Source organism: Prionailurus bengalensis, chromosome B4 (assembly GCF_016509475.1).
Source record: "Prionailurus bengalensis isolate Pbe53 chromosome B4, Fcat_Pben_1.1_paternal_pri, whole genome shotgun sequence".
Lineage (NCBI taxonomy): Eukaryota > Metazoa > Chordata > Mammalia > Carnivora > Felidae > Prionailurus > Prionailurus bengalensis.
Window position 1 is genome coordinate 109,500,801 of NC_057358.1, and position 24,746 is coordinate 109,525,546.

The following is a 24,746-nucleotide window of genomic DNA, read 5'->3' on the forward strand; positions in this document are numbered from 1 at the left end:
AAAGATCATAAAACTTAAACCCTTCTTAATCTATTTTCCTATCCTACTGAGGCAGCTACTTTGAACATCAAAACCATTTATAAACACTCTATGCTGCATCTCGAGAAAGTACCATGATTTTTATCGAGAAAAGAAGGTAATTTCAATTCCAATTCTTTTCAGGCACACCAAAAATATTAATCAATTAATAAATGGATAAAATTCTTTAGGTAATGTGAAAATTCTTTTTTCCAAGAAATTACATTCAAATACCACTAAAAACCATGTTATTATATATAGTCATTGTTATGTAACTTGGAAGCAATCTATGGATTGTATCATAGTGATGTATGATGATAGATTAAAATGGTAAGACTATGAAAGAATCAGAATATGATATCTACTACAAATTTTAATACTGAAATGATAAAATATTTTAGTTTTTTGGATTACAACTTACTCTCAGTTTTTATTATTCTGGGGTAGTATTCTGCAATAATAAGCATTGAAAATATACTTTCTCTTTCTGGCTCACTTATTCATTCAACAATAGATTGTTGAGTATCTATTTATGTTAAGCAACATCTTAAAGACTCGGAGTATACAATTAGTCAAACTTCTTAGTCTCATAGTGTATTAGCTAGCATGTGTATGAGACATTCATCAAATAATGACATAATGGCAAGAAAAACAGAAAACAAAGCAAATAAATCTATGTGGATATGTACTGGAATCTGACCTAGCCTGGAGAGGGGCTGAGATTGCACAAATGAGAAAGCAACTCTTGACATGGAGTCTAAAGGGTAACAAGAAATTAATTAAGCAAAGAAAAATTAAGCAAATGAATCTCACAGGTAAATACTTTGTGTTATGAGAAGTATAACATATTTAAGAAACTTAAAAAGACCAGGGAAAGGAAAAGTAAATGATACAACATGAAGCTTAAAAGGTAGTCAGGAAAGTTCATGCAGTGCTTTGGTCTCAGTCCTGAAAATATCGGTAAGCCACCAAGTGCTTTTATGCCACAAAATGATATAGTCAGGTGCATGTTTGGAAGAGAACTCTGTGGCTGTACTGTGGAGAGGAGATACATTGATGGTAATGAACATGGTGTAGAGGCTATTGTGCTAGTCGGTAAAGAGATTATAATTATTTGGAGTGACTTGAGAGCGGTAGATAATCAGCCAAGTGGATGAAGTTAAGAAGTTATTTGACAGAATTTAATAAGTTGCCACCTGCTTGGTGATTTTTTTCAAGTATATAACCTTGTAGAGACTTTATTTCTTTTTTTTTTTTAGTGTTTATTTATTTTGAGAGTGATGTGTGCACATGAATGAGGGAGGGGCAGAGAAGAGAGGGAGAGAGACAATCCCAAGCATGCTCTGTGCTATCAGCACAGGGCCTTATGCGGGACTCCATCTCACAAACCATGAAATCATGACTTGAGTGAAAATCAGGAGTCAGACACTTAACCAACTGAGCCACCCAGGTGCCCTGAGACTTTATTTCTTTATATGTAGATTCATGAATATTAACAATTCATTTAAATATGATGGCTTGATAGGCTTAATCAGTGAAATATGATAGATAATCTTATGGGTTTATCTTCTTTCCTTCCAAACCCATTGTGTTAGTAATTAGTGTCCTTCCCTATCATATGTGAATTAAGCACGGACATGTGATCTATATCAATTAAAGACAAGACTAGAAATGAAGGTCATGAAAATCTTTGACCACCTAACAAGGAAGAAAGGAGGAACAGATCCGATGCAACCATGTAAGTCCAAAATCTAGCAAATTAAATTCCATTTGATCTTGGTGTGGTTTTTTTTCTTCTTAAGAAAGTCTTTTATTTTTTATTTTTTTCCCATGAAGGCAGTGTGTTTACTCAGCCATCTGGGGACTGAGTACATTGAACAGTCAGAAAAAAAACATTTCCCCTCAATTCAATATACCTCTCTTATAGTAAGTAAGTCTTCACTCATCTACTTAATCAGATTACAATATTTCAAAAGATTACTTAATGCCTTTAGTGTCCATTAAGATGTTTTTGATTAAAATCCTTTGATTTTATGGCTCCAGAATAATATTGTTTGGTTCCATGCTCTGCCCTCCAGGCCCATAGGGGCAGCTGCAACAGCTATCCATGCTTTCCAGCATGGCTCCATGACTCCACCTGTCATTAAGGGCCCTGTCTTCCCAAACTGAGATGGAGATACCTTGCTCCCAGGGCCTATGTGGGAGTGATGATCTCTGAATCACCTTCAGGGTCAGTCATCCCTTGTTTTGTTAGCAATCTTCCTTCATTCTGTCCCATTTTCTCTGTTTTTTTTTCTTTTTCTTTTTTCTTTTTTTTTTAATTCCCAGTCAACAGTGTTTCTACTGGTATAATTCCAACTCTATTTGCAGCTTCTACTGACAAAACTGATTTAATTTCCAGTTTATACTCATACTAATTTCCTCATCGAATGGTTGTTCAATCACATCCTTAGTGTCCTCTTCAGAATAAGCGTTCTCAGTTTTTGCAACATGGACAGGCTGAATACCCAGATCTTTAAATTCTGGTTCTTTTTGCCTAACAACTCCTTCAATGTATCCCTCCCCTCATATTTTACCATAAGAGGTATGGAATTGCTCCTTCAACACTTTGCTTAGAAATATCCTCAGCTAAATATCCAATTTCACTGCTTGTAAGTTTTACCTTTTGTACAACAGTAAAATATAATTCAGCCCAATTTGTTGCCACTTTGTACCAAGGATACCCTTTCCTGAATTTTGCAACAGCCTATTCCTCATTTCCATTTGAGACTTCTCCAGAATGGCCTTTAATGCCCATCTTAATGACATTATTCATGATGATATATGTATTCTCTACAATGACAGAGGCTTCTCCCATAGCTCTCTTCTTTTCTTCCTCAACAGAACTGCCTTTATTATTTATATTTCTATTAACTGTCCCTTCAAGGCAATCTAGGCTTCTGCCAGCACCTACCTCAAAAATTCTCCTGTTCTCTACTCAGGGCAAAGCCACTTCCACTTTTTTTAGATACCTGTTACAGGAGCCTTCCACTTTACATTACCAAAATCTGTATTAGGCTGATTGGGCCACCAAACAACATATCATAAATTAGGTGACTTCTACAACAGAAATTGTTTTTTTCACAACTCTAGAAGACGGAAGTCTACGATCAAAGATGGAAGTCTGTGATCAAAGATGTTGGCTAATTTGTTTTCCGGGGATAGCTATCTTCCAGGCTTGTAGATGGCTACATTCTCCTTGTGCCCTTCCATGGCTTTTCCTGGGGCCATACATAAGGAAACAGAGAGAGTGTGTATAGCTGTCTGGCATCTCTTGTTATCAAGACACTAACCTTACCGGAATAGAGCCCCACATTTATGATTTCATTTAACCTTAATTACTGCTTTAGAGTCTCCACTCCAAATACAGCCACACTGGGGTTTAGGACTTCAACATATAAATTTTGGGAGGGATCCAAACATTCAGTCTGTAACACCTGAGTTGCTTCTTCCTTTTGACTATTGTGATAATGTTGTTGATCATGGGGTACAAATATCTGGTTCAGTCCCTGCTTTCATTTCTTTTGGGTATGTATAAAATTGCTGGATCGTATGGCAATTTTTTTTCAACAAATATTTTTTTTCAACAAATATTTTTTTCAACAAATATTTAAGTACTTACTATTCTACAAGCATTGTGCTGTGTACCTAGAACAAGTGACTGCCGTTAAAAATTGATCTCAGACTCCTCTAAGTTTGCAAGGTCAAGCCTATCCCCTAAGGCAAGAGTACCATATATTTCAATTTCTCCAGTAGAAACTTCCCAAGTTTAAAGAAACAACACATTTTATTCTTAACAGCATCCTTCTTTTGATCATGGGCTTCATGGTCACATTACCTAAAACCAATTCCTAAAACTCAGGTCCTTAAAATGATTCCACCTGTCACATATGTTCATAACTCTCTACTCAGGCAAATGTTCCATCACCAGAGTGGTAGTCCATTCTTTTAAATGGCTATTTTAATCTTTTTAAGTTTTTATTTTTTTATTTGAGAGAGAGAGAGAGCATGCTCATGCTCAAGTGTGGGAGGGGCAGAAAAGAGGGGACAGAGGATCCAAAGTGGGCTCTGTGCTGAGGAGAGAGCCCGATGCAGGGCTTGAACTCTCCAATGTGAGATTGTAACCTGGGCCAAAGGTGGAGGCCTAACCTTTTGAGCCCCCCAGGAACCGCTTGGCTATTCTATTTTTATCCTTTTTAGAATTTCAGGGATTTTTTCCTATTAATTAAAGAGCATTAATGCTAATACTTAAAGTGAACTGCAAATCTAAGGAAGCAGAGAAAGTCAAAAGTAAGAAAAGGGACAATGATTCCCATGTGATTAAGAAAACTGTAGCTTTAGCATCCCCTCCCCCATATGTCACTTCCTTTATCTTTTGTTTTCTTTACTATGATAAGACTTAATGGAAAGAGTCAGAAACATGATTTTGGAAGTATAACATCATCTGTTACACTATCACTTAGGAAAAAGAAATGTGAACTTCACTTTAGTTCTACAACAAAATAAATTGCAAATGAAAAGAAATTTAAAAATCAGCCCCAAAATTGAAAGAAGTAAAAGGAGTCATATAATTTTGGTGGGAAATACCCCTCTAAACTTAGAATCAATTGAAGAAATATTGCTGAAAGAATGAATATTATGCCATCATAAAATTAATTAAGAAGTAACAAAATAATATTCATTCATGATACCACCAGTTATTGAAATCTATTTCGCACCACGACATTGTCTCTTAAAAGTTAGAAAACAAAGACAAAAGCCACGCCTTGTCTCATAGCATAAACTAGAGGGTAACAGATGTGGACACAGCCATATCTGATATAGGATGAGAGAGGAAAACAGAGTTGCATAAATTTGTATCTACGTGTATATTTCAGAAATGCTTCTCATTGTAGCTTTAATTCAAAACAATGTTAAAAATCATGTTTAACACTCAAATTTTATCTTTTTAAATGTATATTTTTAATTTTTTAACGTTTATTTATTTTTGAGAGACAGAGCATGAGCAGGGGAGGGGCTGAGAGGGAAGTAGACATAGAATCCGAAGCAGGCTCCAGGCTCTGAGCTGTCAGCACAGAGCTCAACACGGGGCTCGAACCCATGAGCCATGAGATCACATCTGAGCCAAGGTCATATGCTTAACTGACTGAGTCACCCAGGCACACCTGACACACAAATTTTATAGCTCATATTCAAACTGCTACTTTTCAAACAGAAAGGATATTTCCAATTCTTTAAAATACATTAACTCTTCCTGCCCATCATTTATGGGACAGGTTTTTGGTTCATCCCTTTATACATAAAGTCTTGGATTTCTACTACTAAATATCTCTTTATTCCTCTTGCTACTTGAGTAGTTGAATAAAATTTTTCTTTTGTTTTACTATTTGTGTTTATCTTTTTAATGGAAGCCATCTTAACATTTGATTTGTATTTTATCTTTTTTATAAGTAGTCTTAAATATTCTATAGAAATAACAAAAGGTTGATGAACTTTTTAATGTAAGCCTCAAGTTAGACTCTTTTTACTATTAAACCACATTCTTGGTCTTTTATAATATATTAATAAGTGGTCACGTGGTTTTGTTGTTGCTATTAATGCTCTTTTCGTTTCTATTTTGCCTGTTATGGGAGGCTATAATATAATGAAGAGAGCTTTGTCAGCACATAAAGAGATCAGATTTGAATTTTTACTTTATATTTTTCCCGATTTATTAATAAATTTGATTGCTTTTTCTTATACTAAAGATTAATAAAATGATATGGATAACTATATAGTTATATTATCTCCTCAGAGGAATGATGCTATATAAATTCAAATAAGTGATATTATTACCATATAAACAATTATGTGCCCTATTTTTATAAATTCAATCCATATCTTTGCTCTCCATGGTTTATCTTGCTATTCCTCCAAGTATGTCTATACTTGGCACAATATTCTAAAATGTTTGGATATATAGCATATCATCCTTGAGGGAAAACTTTTTGGCAACCTTCTTCTCCAAACAAGTCCCTCTCATGTAATCTGTTTCATGTTATAATGCCCTAGACATATTAACCTGTATTTGTGCAAGCTAATCTAATTTTGTTCAGTTTGTCCATATTTTTAGATTCCCAGCATCCTCAGCAAGAACTCCCAATGAAATAGAATTGGCAGCATTTCTAAATGGGTAATAAAAGTTCAGAAAATTAACAATCCTCAAACTAAAAGACTTCAACCAGAATAGTTTCACATAGAGTATAGATACATATATTAATCTATTTAGCTTGTCTCCTGCGATACTTTTATTCCCAAATAACTTGATATGTTCAAAACAATAGTAAATATTTACAAATAACTAAGAAACTTCTCCTATTTGGGTTAGCTACTAAATCTATTTTATCTTGAAATGTTTTTTATATAAAGAACATGCTTACCACAGTCAAATACGACCTCACATCTGTCAGAATGGCTAATATCTAAAAGACAAGAAACAACAAGTGTTGGTGAGGAGAAGAAAAGGGAGCCTCGTGCATTATTAGTGGGAATGTAAATTGGCAGAGCTATTATGGAAACCAGTATAGGCAGTTCCTAAAAAAATTAAAAACAGAAATACCATATGACCCAGTAAGTCCACTACTGGGCATTTACCCAAAGAAAGCGAAAACATAAATTCAAAAACATATATGCACTGTATGTTTATTGCAGCATTATTTGTAATAACCAAGATATTGAAGCAACCTAAGTGTCCATTGATGGATGAATAAAGAAGAACTAATGACATATTACTCAGACATTAAAAGGAGATCTTGCCATGTTCAATGACGTGAATGAACCTAGAATGTATCATGCAAGTTAAATAAGACAGAGAAAGAGAAAACCATATGATTTTATTTATATTTCAAATCTAGAAAACAAAGCAAATGAACAAATAAATAAATCAACACAAAACCCAGAAATACTCATAAGTACCAAGAACAAACCAGTGGCTGCAGGTGGAGGGGGAGGATATGAGAAATACATGAAGGGGATTAAGAGGCACACACTTCTAGTTATAAAATAAGTCACAGGGATGAAAAGTACGGCAAGGAAATAATGTCAATAATATTATAATAACATTATATGCTGACTACACTTATTGTGGTAAGCATTATGTAATTTATAGAATTGTAAATCATTATGTTGTACACCTGAAACTATATTAAATTGTATGTCAGCTATACTTAAATGACAACAACAAAAATAAAAGAATTTTAAAGTGAAAAAAACCATATTTATATATTATATGAAGATTTTTTAATTGCTATTTGCACAAATCCACTCCATTAAAACTTCTTCAGGAAAAAAATGAAATTTTATTAGGAGATATTAGGGATAGCTCAAAAAAAAATCCAAGAAAAATATGTAAACAGCAAGACTGAAAAAATTAAGGCAGTAGCCATAGCATTTAGCAACAGACGTCAGATGTCATCAATCTTAACCAAGTTTTACCATTAATGTGACTCATGTCCAATCTCCACTTCTCTATTTCTCACTGTGAATTCTCAATAAAGAACCTGTTTAGCCCAGCCTGATTAGTTCCCCTTATCTAATCAAGCAGGATCAAGAGGGAAGTGTCATCTGAAAGACAAATATATAACCCACAGGGTTCTGCTCATTTGAATAAGTGTGTGAGGTTCTCACAGAAGAGGTCCTGGCAACACCATCCTATCAGGCACCAACAACTCTATCTCATCATAAATGAACACATTGCATGCTTGAATAATGTCATATAGTTTTTTTTTTTCAGCAAATATGACTTGAATGCTTTCTATGGGCCAACTCCTATGGAGAGAGCAATGAACAAGATCTGATCATCTTTAAATTCTATTGGAATTAACAGACCATAAATGAATTCCCAGATAATTAAATGTGATAATTACCTTATACAAGAAGTGCTGCAAAAGGAATGAGGTCTAGAGAATCTAGGTTGGGGACTTAAGTTTTCTTTAGACAGGTTGTCAAAAAAGAAGCCTCTCTCAGAAATTGACATCTATTCTGAGACATGAAAGATCAGAGGAAGCCAGCCATGGGAGAGACACACTTTTTCAGGCAAAGTCAATAGCAAGTGAAAAAAGCCTTGAAGGAGAAAAAGTGCATTGTGTTTCTGCACAGAAAGGGGACACAAGCTACAGCAGAATGAATGCCGAAGACAGTAGTAAACAGAGTTTGGGAAGGTGAGCAGAAGGAAGACTGTGCAAGACTTTCATATTTATATCAAAATTTTAGCCATAAATCTAATACACCAGGCATTGAAGGAAGAGTTTGAGGCATGTTGAGGTGGGGAAGAAAGCTAGGTTTCAAATAATTCTTTCTTTCTAAAGTACAGAGAAAGGATTGGTGGCACAAAAGGATGGAAACAAGATATATATGTCTATTGCCATAATCTGGGTAAGAGGTAATACTGGCTTTACCTAGAGAAGTAACCTTGAAGATTAAACAAACAAACAGACAGACGGACGGACACCAAAGATGTGAAATTTACTTTGGAAGAGAAATTGATATTTGATTAGAATTGGAAAATGGAAGGAAGGAGAAAATTAAGTTTGGCCAGGATTATGTGTTAATAGTATCCTTTGCTGAGATGAAGAAGACTTCCTAGTAGCTAAATAAATGATGGTGATGTTTTTTTGTTGTACACCCAGTTCAAACAATCAGTCATGACCCAGGGGTTATATTTTCCTTTAGAAAAGATTTTACCCATAGTTTAAAGGAGGGGACCTGGCTATACTTTCTCAATGTTAGCTACATTCTCAGAAATGTTAACCCCTTATGTTCCCAAGGCAGTAACCAGCAGCACATGGAATTTATTGCCCTCTCAGTCTAAATTAGGAAAAATATCAAATGTCCACTGAGCAGTGGGTTGTCAGAGTTCTGGAACTGAATTCTGTTGGTCCTGGTTTTTTTTTTTTTCTGGTTTATCTGAGTTTGAGTATGTGTCCATTTCTAACCAATTACTGTAGCTAGAAAGACTGTCTACACTAAACAGCTTTAGGGCATGAGAAACAATTCAGTCAATCAGTAAATATTGTTAACTGTCCATTATATGACAATAGGCATACAGCAAGGAGGAAATCAAACAACAACAAAAACAATGCCATAACATTCTATTGAATTCCTTTCTTTTTTTAATTGATTAATTAATTAATTTTTATAAATGGGGGGGGGGGCAGAAAGAGAGAGAGAGAGAATCCCAAGCAGTCTCTGCACTGTCAGTACAGAGCCCTATGCAAAGCCAGATCTCCCAAACCATGAGATGATGACCTGAGCCAAGATCAAGAGTCAGACTTTAAAAAGACTCAGCCACCTGGGTGCCCCTCTATTGAATTCCCTTCTTACTGCAAAGCTGTAAAATTCAGGATGCTATGAAGATAAAAAGGTAATTGATGTTAATGGATATTCCACAATTTGCCACATTGTCTTCTAACAATTTCTGTTTATTTTACATTTTTATAATCCAAATTAGTGAAAAAAAATTTAAAGCCAATCCAACCTCTATTATTAAGCATAGTTGCTTTAATTTATCAATGTGAATATAAAATAGAATAAAGATTATGTCTTTTGAGGGGGGCATATTCTGAGAATTATATGGAAACAGTTATGCTCCTATATCCTTTGCAATATTAATCAACAATGTTTGAATCACTTAACTATTTTTTATATGTGTAATTTTCAGCCTCTGAGTTTTTTTTTTATTTAGAATCAAGTTTTGTAAATTGACCGCCCATTTTTGCCATTTTTTTGTTAATTGATTTCTATGTTTGCTGCCTCCTCCGTACATCAATTTACTAGTTAATTTGGTTCTAAACAACTAATTTTATCATTTTCTTTTGTGGTTTTGAGCCCTTGTCTGAGACCAGTAAAGATCTTTGGTGTCCCCAGTGATATTTTCTATACAAATTTCCTAACTTGAGGGCATTTGGATTCAAAAGTTCTTCTCTTTATTTTCTCCTCAGAAATGATTGTCTCCTCTTCTGCCTTCACACAGTGGCATTAAGTGACTTACAACAGCTCAGTCTTCTCTATTTAATTGCATTAAAACTTTTTAAAAATATTTATCTATTTTGAAAGAGAGAGAGAGTTGGGGAGGGGCAGAGAGAGAGAGGAAGACAGAGGGTTCCAAGCAGGCTGTGTGCCTGATGCAGGGCTGGAACCTTCACAAACAATGAGATCACGGCCTGAACTGAAGTTCAACGCTTAACTTACTGAGCTACCCAGGCGTCCTGTTTAATTGCATTTTAACTCAGAAGCAAGTAGAAAGTCAAAAAGATGAAGCTGCAGTGACTACCAGTCCTCAGATGACCTCTGCTGAATGTGCAAGTCCACATCAAAATTTACTGGTACTCCTGATGTGGCATCATTGTTATCTCTTACCCTATACTTTGACTGGCATATGGATATGCCAAGACTATGATAGCTATGTGAAGTAAAAGATATCAATAGTTCTGTTAGTTGAACATGTTACTCTCATTTTGATACTTATTTATAAATTTTCATTTTATTTGGACTTAGAAATCTTACCTACGAGTAAAGATTGGAGGGGTGCCTCGGTGACTCAGTTAAGCTTCTGACTTTCGCTAAGGTCATAATCTCATGATTTGTGAGGTCAAGCTCCGTGTCCGGCTCTGTGCTGACAGCTCAGAGCCTGGATTTTGCTTCTTTGGATTCTGGGTCTCCCTCTCTCTCTGCCCCTCCCCCACTCTCTCTCTCTCTCTCTCTCTCTCTCTCTCTCTCAAAAATAATCATTACAGGGGCGCCTGGGTGGCGCAGTCGGTTAAGCGTCTGACTTCAGCCAGGTCACGATCTCGAGGTCCGTGAGTTAAAGCCCCTCGTCAGGCTCTGGGCTGATGGCTCAGAGCCTGGAGCCTGTTTCCGATTCTGTGTCTCCCTCTTTCTCTGCGCCTCCCCCATTCATTCTCTGTCTCTCTCTGTCCCAAAAATAAATAAACGTTGAAAAAAAAATCTTTAAAAAAAATAATCATTACAAAATTCTTTAAAAAATATTAAAAAGATTGGAAAGGTTAAGCTCAAAGTCATCTAATGATTAGTAAAGTCACATGCTAAATTCAATGTCTGGACCATAAAATCAATGTGCATTTCACTACAACATACATATCTTCTTTCTAAAATCCCACTATACCCACAAAACAAAAACTTCCTGACAAGTCAAAACTATTCTATCTTACTTAGGTGATTTGGCTTTAATATGTTCAGTACTTTACAGAACAAACACAGTACTGTTGTGATATATTCAGATAATAATACAGAAATGAGTTCCAAAGTGTTCAAAAAGAAGTTCTTGCTCTGAGAATTTCTGCTTAACAAACCTAAGTCTATCACTTTCAAAAGTCCACATTCTTTGAAGGATACTTAGATATCTTTACAGCTGTAAAGTTGGAAATAATTATAGTTGTATAAATAAAAATTCTTCTCATGCTTCAGTTAATTTTAATAACTATAATTCATAATAAGTGCAATATGGCATGGGATTCTAATAACGTAAATTCATGCCTTCTTGCCTAGGAACATTAAAAGGCATTAAAAGGTGGTGGGAGGGAGCATTTATTAAAATTGAAAAGAAAATTGGAAATATGAACCTGCTTATATGTATACACATTACAATGCTGCACATTAGAAGATATATCAGCCAATACTATGTTTCCTTATAAGTGTGAAAGAAGATTGGAATACTTGAACCATTGTTTTTATACTGGGAAGAAAAAAAATGAATCCCAATTCAAGGTAACAATAACTGAGTTTAAGTTCAAGTTCAAGCTTTTTGCTTACTATTTCCTTAAACTTCTGAATTCTAATTATCTTAACAATGAAATGATTTTACCTGCCTTACCTATTGCATAGTGTTGTATTAAGGATTGAATAGAACGTATGCCTGTGTGATTTGTTAGATAAAAACACCATATAAATATAATTACTATCTACTGTGTTCTCTGAAATAACACATTCAAACTTAAAATATATATTTTTTATTTTAAAATGTATTTTTTTTATTTTAAATAGTGTCAAGCTGTATTTGAAAGCTACAAAAGTCAACTTCAAAATGGAAAGATATGAATGCAATGAATTCTATTTAAAATCTTGTGAGATTCAGCTTAATAGTAGTTAGAGGCAAACGTATACCTTCTGATGAAAATATTTCAACACCAGAAAAAGTGAAAATTGCTAAGCCAACAATTCAAATCAAAATTTTAAAAGAAACAAAAATAAAGAAATAATAAAGAGAAAGCCATAAATTAAAGAAATACAACACAAAGGAAAAGGAAGGTAGAATAATATGGAAAATTAAATTCACAGAATAATGCTTTATAACACTGAGTAACTTTAAGTGTGGGAAATGGGAGTGTCTTTTTTTTTAAGTATAATTTTAGGGAACTGAAGTGAGGGAAACTCTAAGAGGCCAGAAAAAGAAATAAAGTATAACTAATTTATTCAGTTAACAGGTATTTATTGGACATCTAATATGCACCAGGCACTACTCTAGCACTTGTTTACAACAGTTTAAAAAAAAGATAAATATCTTAGAGTTTTTATTGCAGTAGGAAAGATTGCTAAGAAAAATTAAAAAGTAAATAATTAGTACATTAAAATTTAATGAGTGTTATGGTAAAAAAAGTAACTCAATGAAGCATGATAATGTTTTCTGGGGAATGGAGATTATAATTTTAAACAGAGCAATGAGAAAGGCCTTATCTTTCTCAAGTCAGTCTCATTCTGAAAAACACAAAATAACTCTCAGGTTAATTTTTCCATCAAAATCCAGTTGTAAGTATTCAATTGCCTACTTGGCATTTCCACTTGGATTTTTAGTTAATATTTCAAATTTAAAATATCCAAATCTATGTAGAATGAACATCAAAATCTGCATCACCTTGCCACTAAAACTGCTTGATCTTCAGTTTTCATCAGTCAGTGGCAACCCCAGACTTTCAGGTATTTAGAACAATAAATAATAGGAAGATAAATAAATAAAATTCTCCAGAAATCCTTGTTTTCCTCTTTTTCTAACAAAGGACACCCAATTTGAATTTTTTTTTCAACGTTTATTTATTTTTGGGACAGAGAGAGACAGAGCATGAACGGGGGAGGGTCAGAGAGAGAGGGAGACACAGAATCGGAAACAGGCTCCAGGCTCTGAGCCATCAGCCCAGAGCCCGACGCGGGGCTCGAACTCACGGACCGTGAGATCGTGACCTGGCTGAAGTCGGACGCTTAACCGACTGCGCCACCCAGGCGCCCCAAGGACACCCAATTTGGCCAAAAAAAAATTATCTCAAAAGCAAAGTCAGAAATATCAAAAGCATTTACATGAGTATTTAATGGATCAACATACGTGTGTGTGTGTGTATGTGTGTGCATATGCATATGAATACATGTACCTAAATACTTACATTATTTTCTGGATCAACAGATAATTTCTCATTGCACATTATTTCAAGTATACAAATTTATTTCAGGGTTAGGGATGTTTATTTTTCAAAATTAGAAAATTCATGTTATTTAATTTATTACCTTGGTTAAAATAGAAATTTTTAATTGCCAAAAATACCTTTGATCAAATTTAAAAGTCATTATAAACAACTTTTTATAACACTTTTATCAAATTATAATAAAATGGTACACCTCAACTTCATAAAAGGCATCTACCATAAATCTCCTGCAAACATCATCTATTTCTTCTTCCTTTTAAATGGATCAGTGATTTAATTGGGTTCTTTATAAAAATTTGGAACACCAATTTGGAGGATAAACTCCATTTGTGAGAAAAAACAGAGTGGAGGTGGCCCTGAAGCTGACAAACAGCTTTGATTCTTGGCCGAATTTGAGAGTCCACAGCTTTCTGGTCAACCTTGTGCTTCATGTAATCTCATACTTCTCTTCCTCTGTGTTGAAGATCTCATATTCCTGGTGTCTGGGTTTACACAGCTTCTTCTTCTTTAAGTAAGCATCAATGAGATGTTTGGAGATTTTCACTTTGTCCCTATCATTTTCAATGGAGGGCCAGATGTCTAGTCATAAGTAGCAAGCCACTGGTCAGTTGCTTAAGGAAAACCACCCTCTTGCTTCTGTGGTGCCCAGTGAGGATGATCAAAATGGTTCCAGAAGTGACACTAGCTCCTGCTTTTCTCACAGGCTGCCTGAAAGGTTGTTTTTGTTTGTTTGTTTGTTTGTTTTTTGTTTTTTTTTCCAGTGGCTCAACAGCTTTCAAGGCATGTCTTCAGTAGGATAATACCTAGGCATTTTACAAAGTTTAACCACTCAAGTACCACCATTCTTGTCACCACCAACTGGTTTTGTGACAGAACTAAGAGCCTTCTCCTTTTTCTTCTGAGCCCTGGATTTAGCTGCTGAATACTTCCTCTTATACTTGGCCTTTCTGGAATATATATCTGATCAGGACTATCTACCAATTCCTCTGACTAGGACAGGGTTTTGGCTGTAGTGGGGCTTCCCCTTTGGCACTTTAGCCTTGAAATTATCCTTCTTAACCTCACCACCAGCATCAGCCCTTTTGGCTTCAGGCTTCTTCTCCTTAGTATCCTGCTTCTCAGCTTTTTCACCCACCATCTTGCAGGATGGGAAAGAGCAAACATCATCCATTTTGAACATTAACATCTTCCTTTAAGATGAGGAATGTGACTAGGATACCCCTAAACAAGTGATCCTATTTAACACTGAAGTGAAAGATCTAGTCAACCCAAGAAAGCAAGAAATACAAATAAATTATTTTAAGGATTGAAAATTGGATATCTGCTTCAAGCCATGTTGAAGTAACACAAAAACATTGGGCCATCCATCCTAGAAACTAGAAAGCAAACAATATTTGAAACAATAGTTTTCAAGCATTAAACAAGATAGTGCAAGATAGTGGTCCTTGAGAAAAGGAAATAAATAAAGAGAGCCCTAGGGTTGTTCAATATCACGGTCTGAAATGACTTTCTAGCACATAGCACAGGGATAAAGAAACTAAAAAAGTTAAAATTTGATGTTCATTTTTCAAAATTATGAATAGGAAGAAGTCAGTCATCACAGTTGCTATTCTATATTGACATGCAGACCATAGTGGATACTATTTTGTAGACTATATAAGATTTGGAAAGGAGGAAACAAAATGCAAATAATAATAATAATTAAATTAAATTTAAAAATATAAAACAGAACAGAATAAGAGAAAACTATAGCAAACAATATTATTCCTTAAAACCTGCCATGACCCATTAGTAATAACTAAGAGATAAACATGTCTCATTCATCATATGTACCTAAGAATAACTATAACAATATATATATAAGGTTTCTATATGAAAATTAAACTTCATTGAAGCATATAAAAACCCAATAAATAAAAAGACGCAATATTAGTGGATATAAGACCTAACATTGTAAAGAGTCAATTGCTTCTCAATCCATTTTCAACAAGTCATTGGCAATAAAAACATCAAGATGATGCTGAAATTTATAAGGAAAATTCTTTACAAGGAAAATATCTTAGGAGAATCAAAATATTCTCTCAGGAAAAAAAGAGGAAAAGAAAACCAATATTTAATATCCATAATAATTAAAATAGAGTGGTTGCAATGGAATAGAAAAAGAAATGTAGATAGAAGGAATAGCATTAGTGTTTTCAAATCAGATGGATGCACATATGGAATCTGACATGTAATAAAATGGGCACTTCAAACCAGTAGGTGAGTGTAAGAATTATTTTTGAAACTATTCTTTGACAACTGGCCATCCAGTTGGAGGAAAAACAAAAACACATGAAGGATCCTTGCATCTCGGTATTCATACACAGACACACACACACACACACAGACACACTCATTTACATACTTAATATATAAATGCATATATTCTGGTTAAAGGTTAAATGTAAAAAAAAAACAAACACAAATTTAGAAGAAAACATCTATGCTAGTGAGATAAGAAAAAATGTTTTAAAATCATAGAAATTCAGAAAACTTTAAAAACTGGATACATTTGATAACAATACAAAATATATAAGCTTTGATATGACTAACAAAACCATAATCAAAGTGTAAAAAAGATATGTATGTATGATCATGTATATGTATATATGTCATCGTAGATTAGCATCTGAATTGTAGATAGAAAAACATAACAGAAAAAAATAAATAATTGAAAACATATGAACAAATCATTTACAGAGAAGGAAACCTGACTGGCAATAAACAGAAGAACATTTGCTCAACCACGTTACTATTGAGGAAATGCAAGTTAAAACACTACCATTTCACTCCAAATCTACCAGATTGCCTGTAATCAAAAGTTTCATGAATATCAAGTATGTGGGCTATGCTGAGTGCGATCTAAAATTGGAAAGCAAGTTGGCAATATCTGGAATAGCTGATGGTGCACATGTCACAGGAACCAGCCATGCCACTTCTAAATATATGTTTTAGTAAAAAGCTTGAATATGCATCTAATGAGACATGCAAAGGAATGTTCACTGAACTACTATTTACAGTGGTGTGGTACTTGAAATGTTATCACTAGGCAAGTAGATAAAGAAAATATGATATGTAGCATATTTCAATTCAACAATTAAGATGAATGAATACAGTCTGCATGTATTGATGTGAATGTATATAAAAATTTTGAATGAAAAGCATATTGCAGAAGGAGATGTGCAATATATGAGAGAACTGATAAATATTTCAAAGTATATTGTTTGTGGATAGGTATATAGCTAAAGTATTAAAGCCTGTGTGGAAATATTGCACATAACCTTGGTGTAGTTATCTCTGGGGAGGAAAGGAGGGAAAGGGAATCAGGGCTGCCAAGTGGGCTTCAAGCGCTATTGTTAAATTCTGTTTCTTTAAAGCAAAAGATCTGAGGCGATCCTGGCAAACGTGTGCAGTTTAAATGCATTTTTCGTACATTTAAAATATGTCAAATTTTAAGAACTGAGTTAGATAATTATCAATGACGCTTTCCCCAAAACACTCAGGCAGTTAATGCTTTAGCCTCTGCAAAGCCATTACAGTCTAATGTCCTGATTTACTATTATAAACAAGAGGATAAGGGAAGACCTAGATTGCTTCCCATTCATCTTTGTACTGTATCTAACTTAAGTCCGGCATTTAACTTGGCTGATCAAATAATTAAATAAGAAAATGTGCATATTTTAATATACTAGTGAGAAAGATTTTAACATTTCAGTAAGATAGAAGTATAATAATTTATTAATAATTTGTCTTACACACACACATACACATATCAAGCAATAAGTATATACAAAAAATGTGATATATATGTATGTCACACACACTCACATACACAAGAATGTATGATTAAATGTCTAAATAATCAAAAGAAAGTACAGAATCCTCATTTTTATTCTAGGAAAGCATATGAGAAAGTGCACCACCAATTAAAATATTTCCCTAATTCTTTTTGTTTTGTAAATTGGGAAAAAATTGTTATATATCACTTTTCCCAATCTTATGAATTTAAAGGAACTTAGAACATATTTTGACTGTATTATATGGCATATGCCTGTATTCATTCAATTAAACTAAAGATTGTTTTAGCCAAAAACATTTCAAATAGTATATTTTGATAGAAATCTATCTTCTCAGAAATGAAAATATTTTAGAAAAATGACTAGTAAGAAACTCAACAATACTGGGGCTCCTGAGTGTCTTAGTCGGTTAAGTGTCCGACTTCAGCTCAGGTCATGACCTAATGTATTGTGAGTTCGAGCCCCGCATCAGGCTCTGTGCTGACAGCTCAGAGCCTGGAGCCTGCTTTAGATTCTGTGTCTCCCTCTCTCTCTGTCCCTCCCCGATTGCACGCTCTCTCTCTCTCAAAAATAAATAAATATTTTTTAAAAATCTAAAAAAGAAAAAGAAACTCAGCAATACTTATTTTGTATTTTTTAAGTGGGTTGAGACCATTCAATAATAGTTCCTTAGCATCTCCTAAGGTAAGTACATCAAATCTTGTGCAAAATAAATAATCAATTCAAATAAGGAAGTTTAATGTCAATAAAAATATATCAAGGATAAATACCACTGATCGAACCAATCATTTCCATATTAAAGTCAAATGTATTTCTGCCAACAACTCTTAAAATTATTTTTATATTTGTCATATATACACACACACATACTGATGGATCACAATACTACTTAAATAATGAAACAGTAGATTGAGCTACCATGGATGATTAATTGCCTTGCTTATATACCTCATAATGCCAATGCTTAATTTTGTATATTTCATGCTACTTTATTAAACTAATTATCCCTCAACCACTGTGAAAGTTTCTTGAGAGCAGTGTTTTAACTTTGTGTATGCTCAGCACAGTGCCTATTACATGATAGGCATTGAATAAGTAGTTATTACATGAGTGTGGCACTGTACAATGGGTTGAGTAGGGACCAGTGCAGTTCAGCACAATCCCCACACAATAATTCATAGAACTTTATAAAATTTTCATTATCAGAAGATTTGGCTTTGTGTTTGGTAAGAGAAAAATAATATTGTTATTGTATCCCAAAATAAGCCTTTAGAATTAGTATCTAATTTAAGATTGTAAATAATGAATTAGGAAGAATTGTAATAGATTACACAAAATGAAAGAAAACATCTTAATTTAATTTTACTGATAATGTTTCTTTCATATTTTCTTTCTTTCAGTATATTTGAATTTCTTTTCTTACATTTATTTGTTTTTGAGAGAGACAGAGTGTGCGCAGGCAGAGAGAGAGGGGGACACAGAATCAGAAGCAGGCTCCAGGCTCCAAGCTGTCAGCATAGAGCTGATGTGGGGCTCGAACCCAAGAACCGTGAGATCATGACCTGAGCCAAAGTCAGATGCTTAACCGACTGAGCCACCCAGGCACCCCTCATATTTTCTATAATATCAAAAAACAATATAGTTTCTTTATGTATGTACTCACATATATGCAAATGTTTGAAAGCATATTTGACATCAACCCTTATGTTATCACATCAATGCCTCAAGCACAGGACACAATAAATAGTAAACATGGATCATTTGTTGATTAAGTGGTTAAAAATCACTAAACTAATTGCTTAGTGGGAAATCTCTAACCCTGGGGTATCTGTCTTCTTAAATAAAACTAACTGGATAAGTTATTATTCTCCCATTTACATAGTTACTCTCAATTTAGGTATTGTATTATTGGTCCAATTTGGAAAATTATTTTTAAGTTATTTAATTTGCATTGATAAGCCTCATTTCCATGAGGTGAACATCATTATATAATCATTGTTTACTCTATTGAATCTTGTAGGTTTATTTTACTATGTTCACTCTTAAATTGATTGATTCTTGTATATTTCTCTATCATAGAATCCAATGAATCAGGGGTCTTAGTTATTTCACATAATACAGTTATCCTTTTCCAAATATAATCAATTTAAAAGATAATTAATTTGCCTGTGAAATATTAAATTTTAAGTTTTATTATATACTAGAAAATGTTTGGAAGTTTTATCTATATACACCACTATTTCTTTGAAGGAAAAAGCCCATGTTTCTGCAAATATTGCCACTCTAACCAACTTCATTATTTCTAGGGACATTTTCTCAAAGAAAAATTGGAATTTAATTAAGAACTTGTGATAATAAAAGTAGTAAAACTAAATAATTTTTAAATAGAAGGCTCCATCTTTCAAAGTAATCTTATTTAACTGTCTTATTTAATACTCAAAATAACCTGCAGGGACAGATGAGTAGGAAATTCCAAAAGAACAGAAAGTAAAAAAGGAATACTCTGAATGGCTCTTCCTGAGGCATCTTCAGAAGTTGGAGCTGACTTTACATAAGTGCGTTGGCAGGTTCCCTGCCTTCCAAATGGCCTTCTAGAAACCATGAAGGATTTGTAATGGAGATGGCTGAAGTGTTGCTATTACTCTCCAGGATTCCATTCCTTACTGTGATGATTGCTGAATAATTTTTGCTCCTCAGTGGGTCCACAGTAGTATGTGTTGGTCCATATCCAAGTCCTTAGGCTTAGGATACTAGAGAGAGACATGAATTTATTTATACTTGGCATTTCACCATCTGCTCTCATGCTTCTTGGCTTGGTCTGCCCATAATGACAAACTTTTCAGTAAGAAATTGCAGGGTTTGCCAATGATTCCCTTGATCTGTTTCCTAGTCTCAGAATAATTTCTAGGGACTAGATCCTGAACATAGTTTAAGCTATTTATAGTGCAAAAGAACAGTACTGTATTCATTTCCTCATCACCTATAATATTCTTATTGAATATTTCTTAAATGATTTTTTTGCTTAATGGTTGTGTAAACAGAAACAGTTTCATAGCAATTATTCTGAAGGATTTCATGCTGGAAAGGATCCAGATGAAACCTGAATATCAATCTATTACCCAAATGTTTTCAAAATTGTCTGGCACTGTCTCCAGAATATGTGATTGAAATCAGAATTTTAACCATTTGTTGACCTACTTTTTAAAATACACATATTCATTTATTCCAGAAATATATACCGAGAGTTTCTAAATACTAGGCAGTATACTAGGACTGAAAAAAATAATTATACACCAACATATTGAATACAGTTTGCTAATTGTGATATAGTAATATCCATAGAGTTCACAATAGCTATCAAAGAATACAGTGCTTGTCAGTATCTTGAACTTTTTTTTACAGGTCCAGAATTCTTTGACTTCCGTTTTGAAATAGCATAAAAAATAAACAGCCCTTGATGGAACTTTAAAAAATGTTTCCATTTAAATGGAACAACATCTTGCATCTTGGACTCAGAAATCATTCATTCTTTTGCTCAATTAGCACATCCAAGCAAGTTCCCACCTTTAATTAAAGTTGCACTGATGTGCCTTTGTCCTATATAAATTTAATCTTAGACTTCAGCTCTTTTTATTGACATTATGGATTTGGAAAATATCAGGCAAAACTTGGAAAGGTGGTATAGAACAGACTGCACTTTAGCAGTGGAATTTACCTTTTATAGCATCTAATTCAATCTTCCACCCCCTCCTCTTTTCACAGATGAGAAAATCTAGGTTCAGAAAGGTCAAGCAATTTACCCAAGTCAGTGGCAGAATGTGGTATATAACTCAAGTCTCCTAAAATCAAACTCAGTGTTTAATTAGACTGAGTTGCCTTCTGTGGCATTTATCTATCTGATTTTTGGCTGGCTTAAACCCATCCCCTCACCCCACTCTCAACTTCTTCTCAATTTCCACACTTTCATTTGGAAGTGATTCCTTATTGGATGATCTCAGTAGAGTAATTCTGGCCACACTTCTCAACCGCCTTCCACAAGGAAAGTTCAGGAGATCTTATCATTAACCGTCCAGGGATACATTCAGAAAACAGGAATATGAATATCAAAACTTTGTAAATCAATGCAACAGTACTACAATGTAGCTTAATTACCAGTATAAAAATAGAAGCAACTTTTGGTTGTCAGATTTAATGCAACACTAACCATGGTCTCAGATTCTACTCAGCACAGCCAGCATTGGGCCAGATGGTTCCTTTGAAAGAACTTATGCATGTGAAAAACCCTAGTAAGTACTGCCAAATATCAGAACCTTTCTTGGTCCCTATTCATGTTCCAAGTATGGTCAACTAGACTCCTGTGAAAATTCTACATCCTACCCCATAATTTCCTTCTCTCTCTTTCTCTGTCTCTCCCTAAATCTGATAGTGCTTGAGCCAAATATGTTTTAAAATATCTCTCTTTTAATGGTAAGATAAAAACAAACAAAAAAAGATGAAATGCCCTCAGCAGGAAGTTTCTGTACATTAGAAAAACAGAATTACTACTAATTCCAGATAGTATAACTATTTCCTTGAACTGAAATCATCCACTTCTTTTCTGATTTTACATAAAACATTGTTTTTAAAAATTAAGAGTTTCTATGGATCATAATAAATAAAGTATATTTAAATAAGGAGCATAAACAGTATATTATAATAAAGGCAAAATAAATTAATTATTTGTATTCAATTTTTCTCTTTTAATTTATTCACTATACCATCTTTGAACATTTGTCAACCTTCCAATGAATGTTGACATTGTTCTAGGCATGCAGAGGTGAATGAGATCAGAAGTTCCTAATGAAATTCTGAATTTATTTCTGCCAATAATAAAAGCAATAATAAGAAAAATGAAATTAATGATCAACAAGGATTTATAGTAAGATTCAATGTGATCCTTCTCAAGAATCAGGATTATGTAGCATGCCTAAGACCATGTCAAATCCAACTGGATGTCTAGCATTACAAACTAACTGTCAAAAAAAAAAGTGGGGGGTGGGGGCAGGCATGATTAAAGATCTATCAATTGTATGATATTCATAGCAGATAAAACTTCACATTCACCTCACTCTTTGAGGTCTTCATTGGTATATACAATTTCATTTTAAAATATAAGATTTATGGGCCCATATACAGTATAGTAATGTATCAATGAGGATTTAGAATAATGGGAAAATAATGGTTAAAGGAAAGGTAATTACCTACTTCTTTTTTATCTTATTAGCACACATGAAGAGTCTTCCTACTATCCAGGTGCCATCTCTTCACATTAAAGTATTTCAAAATACATATTTACACATTTATTTCCCTTCCTTTCTTCTTTTATTCCCCTTCCCTTCCCTTCCCTTCCCTTCCCGTCCCTTTCCTTCGTTTCCTTTCCTCTCATTTCCTTTCCTCCCACTTTCTTTCTCACTCTTTTTCTTTCTGTCTAGATAAGATGTAATAATCAACTACTCTAATTCCCAATGACATATATAGATAAGGAGAAGGAACAATGATGTGCACCAAAAAGAAACTTTACGCAAGTGGTAGATGTAGCAGGTCTGAGAAAATAAAAGCTGTAAGAAAAGTCAAATTTAGTATACAACTCCAAATTGGGCAGGCAAATAAAATGACTGACAGGCACGGACCCAGGCACGGTGCAGAGAGATAGATATTCATTTCTACTTAAAGGATGCAACAAAATGAAATGTTTTCTAGAGCTTTAATACAAAATATTTCAGAGATAATTGCACACTTCACTTAAAATTAACACAAAAGTAAAAACCATGAATTGATAACCCAACAGGGAGTAAGAAAAGAAAAACAAAATAAGGCTGCCATTCAGAAATCAAAGTTGACCTGAATCTTAAAGCATTGAAATGCATTATGGATTTCAGGTTGTTTCAAGAATTAAGTGTATTTTCTTTTTCAGAGAAAGATATGAAGATGATTAGATGACAGTCTGTGACAGTCTGTGAAACTAAATAAGGAAGTGTTTCTTAGAGTCTATCTTCCAGGAAGAATGTATTTAAAATTTTATATATAGCCTGGAAAAAAAGTGTGAAATGATTCTTTTAGCATTAAGCTCTACCTTCCAACATTTATAAAAGAAAAAGAAAACAAAATTCTGTCAATATTTTTGACATTTTCTTACGGGTTGGACATTTTCAATAGGTAGGTAAGTAGGCTTTCAGCCACTAGGTTTTTCCAAGTAATTCTCACCAGTTGGAATTCAGAAAAAAACAAATAAAAAGGAACCTCACTTACTGCCTTTTAAGTGGCCTTTAATCCACAGTTTTAAATTTTATGATATCTCAAAATTTGCAGGCCTGAACACAGAAATCATGTAAACATTAAATCCCTATGTATCTGAGCATTTAGTAAGCAATGAATTGGGGTCATAATTAGAATATTCTCAATTAATAGTGTCCATTTATAATTTTCTATACACATATGAAAAGTGAATTAGTAATTATTCATGAGTAGGCTTCATTAACAGAACTTAGAAAGTAGTTTTACATCATTGTTGTTAAATGTTTCAAATAGAAAATCAGTAAAGTTAATTCAAGAAAAATTGAGTTCTCAACCAATTTATTGCAATAAAGCTTTTTGAAGTTAATCTTTCAATGGTGAAATAAATATTTGACTTTATATGATTGTTCCAAATGCAATTTAAAACATCAGCATTGAAGATAAACTTGTGTGTTTCTTGTTATGAATACAAATTTTGGTGGATCTTATTTTCATGGAACTTTTTAAAAACTATTTAAAATAATGTATCATCAATTAATCTACAACAAAGAAGCCATGAATATATGAGAAGGAAAAGAAAGTCTCTTCAGTACATGGTATTGGGAAAACCGGACACCTACAAACAAAATGATGTAGACCATATACAAAAAATAAGCTAGAAATGGATAAATGACCTACATGTAAGATCAGAGACCATAAATATCCTGAAAGAAAACAGACAGTAATCTCTTGGACATCAGCCTTGGCAACTTTTCTGGATACATTTCCTCAGGCAAGGGAAACAAAAGCAAAAATAAACTATTGGGGCTACATCAAAATAAAAAAGGTTTTGCATAGTGAAGGGAACAATCAGCAAAATGAAAAAGCAACTTGCTGAATTGGAGAAAATATTTACATACGATATTTCCAATAAGGGGTTAATAACCAAAATATATAAAGAACTTATACAACTCAACACCAAAAAACCCAAAATTCAATTTAAAAATGGGCAGAGAACCTGAATAGAAATTTTTCCAAAGAACACATACAGATGGCAAACAGACACATGACAAGATGCTCAATGTCACTAATCACTAGAGAAATGTCAAGGCTAAATCACCATGAGATATTACCT

The 24,746-nt window shown here is 33.8% G+C and overlaps 1 pseudogene; it reads right to left on the reverse strand.

Annotated features, from left to right (window-relative positions):
* Nucleotides 1–13,809: 13,809 nt before the first annotated feature.
* On the reverse strand, nt 13,810–14,661 carry LOC122473670 (annotated as a pseudogene).
* Between the last annotated feature and the right edge of the window lie 10,085 nt (nt 14,662–24,746).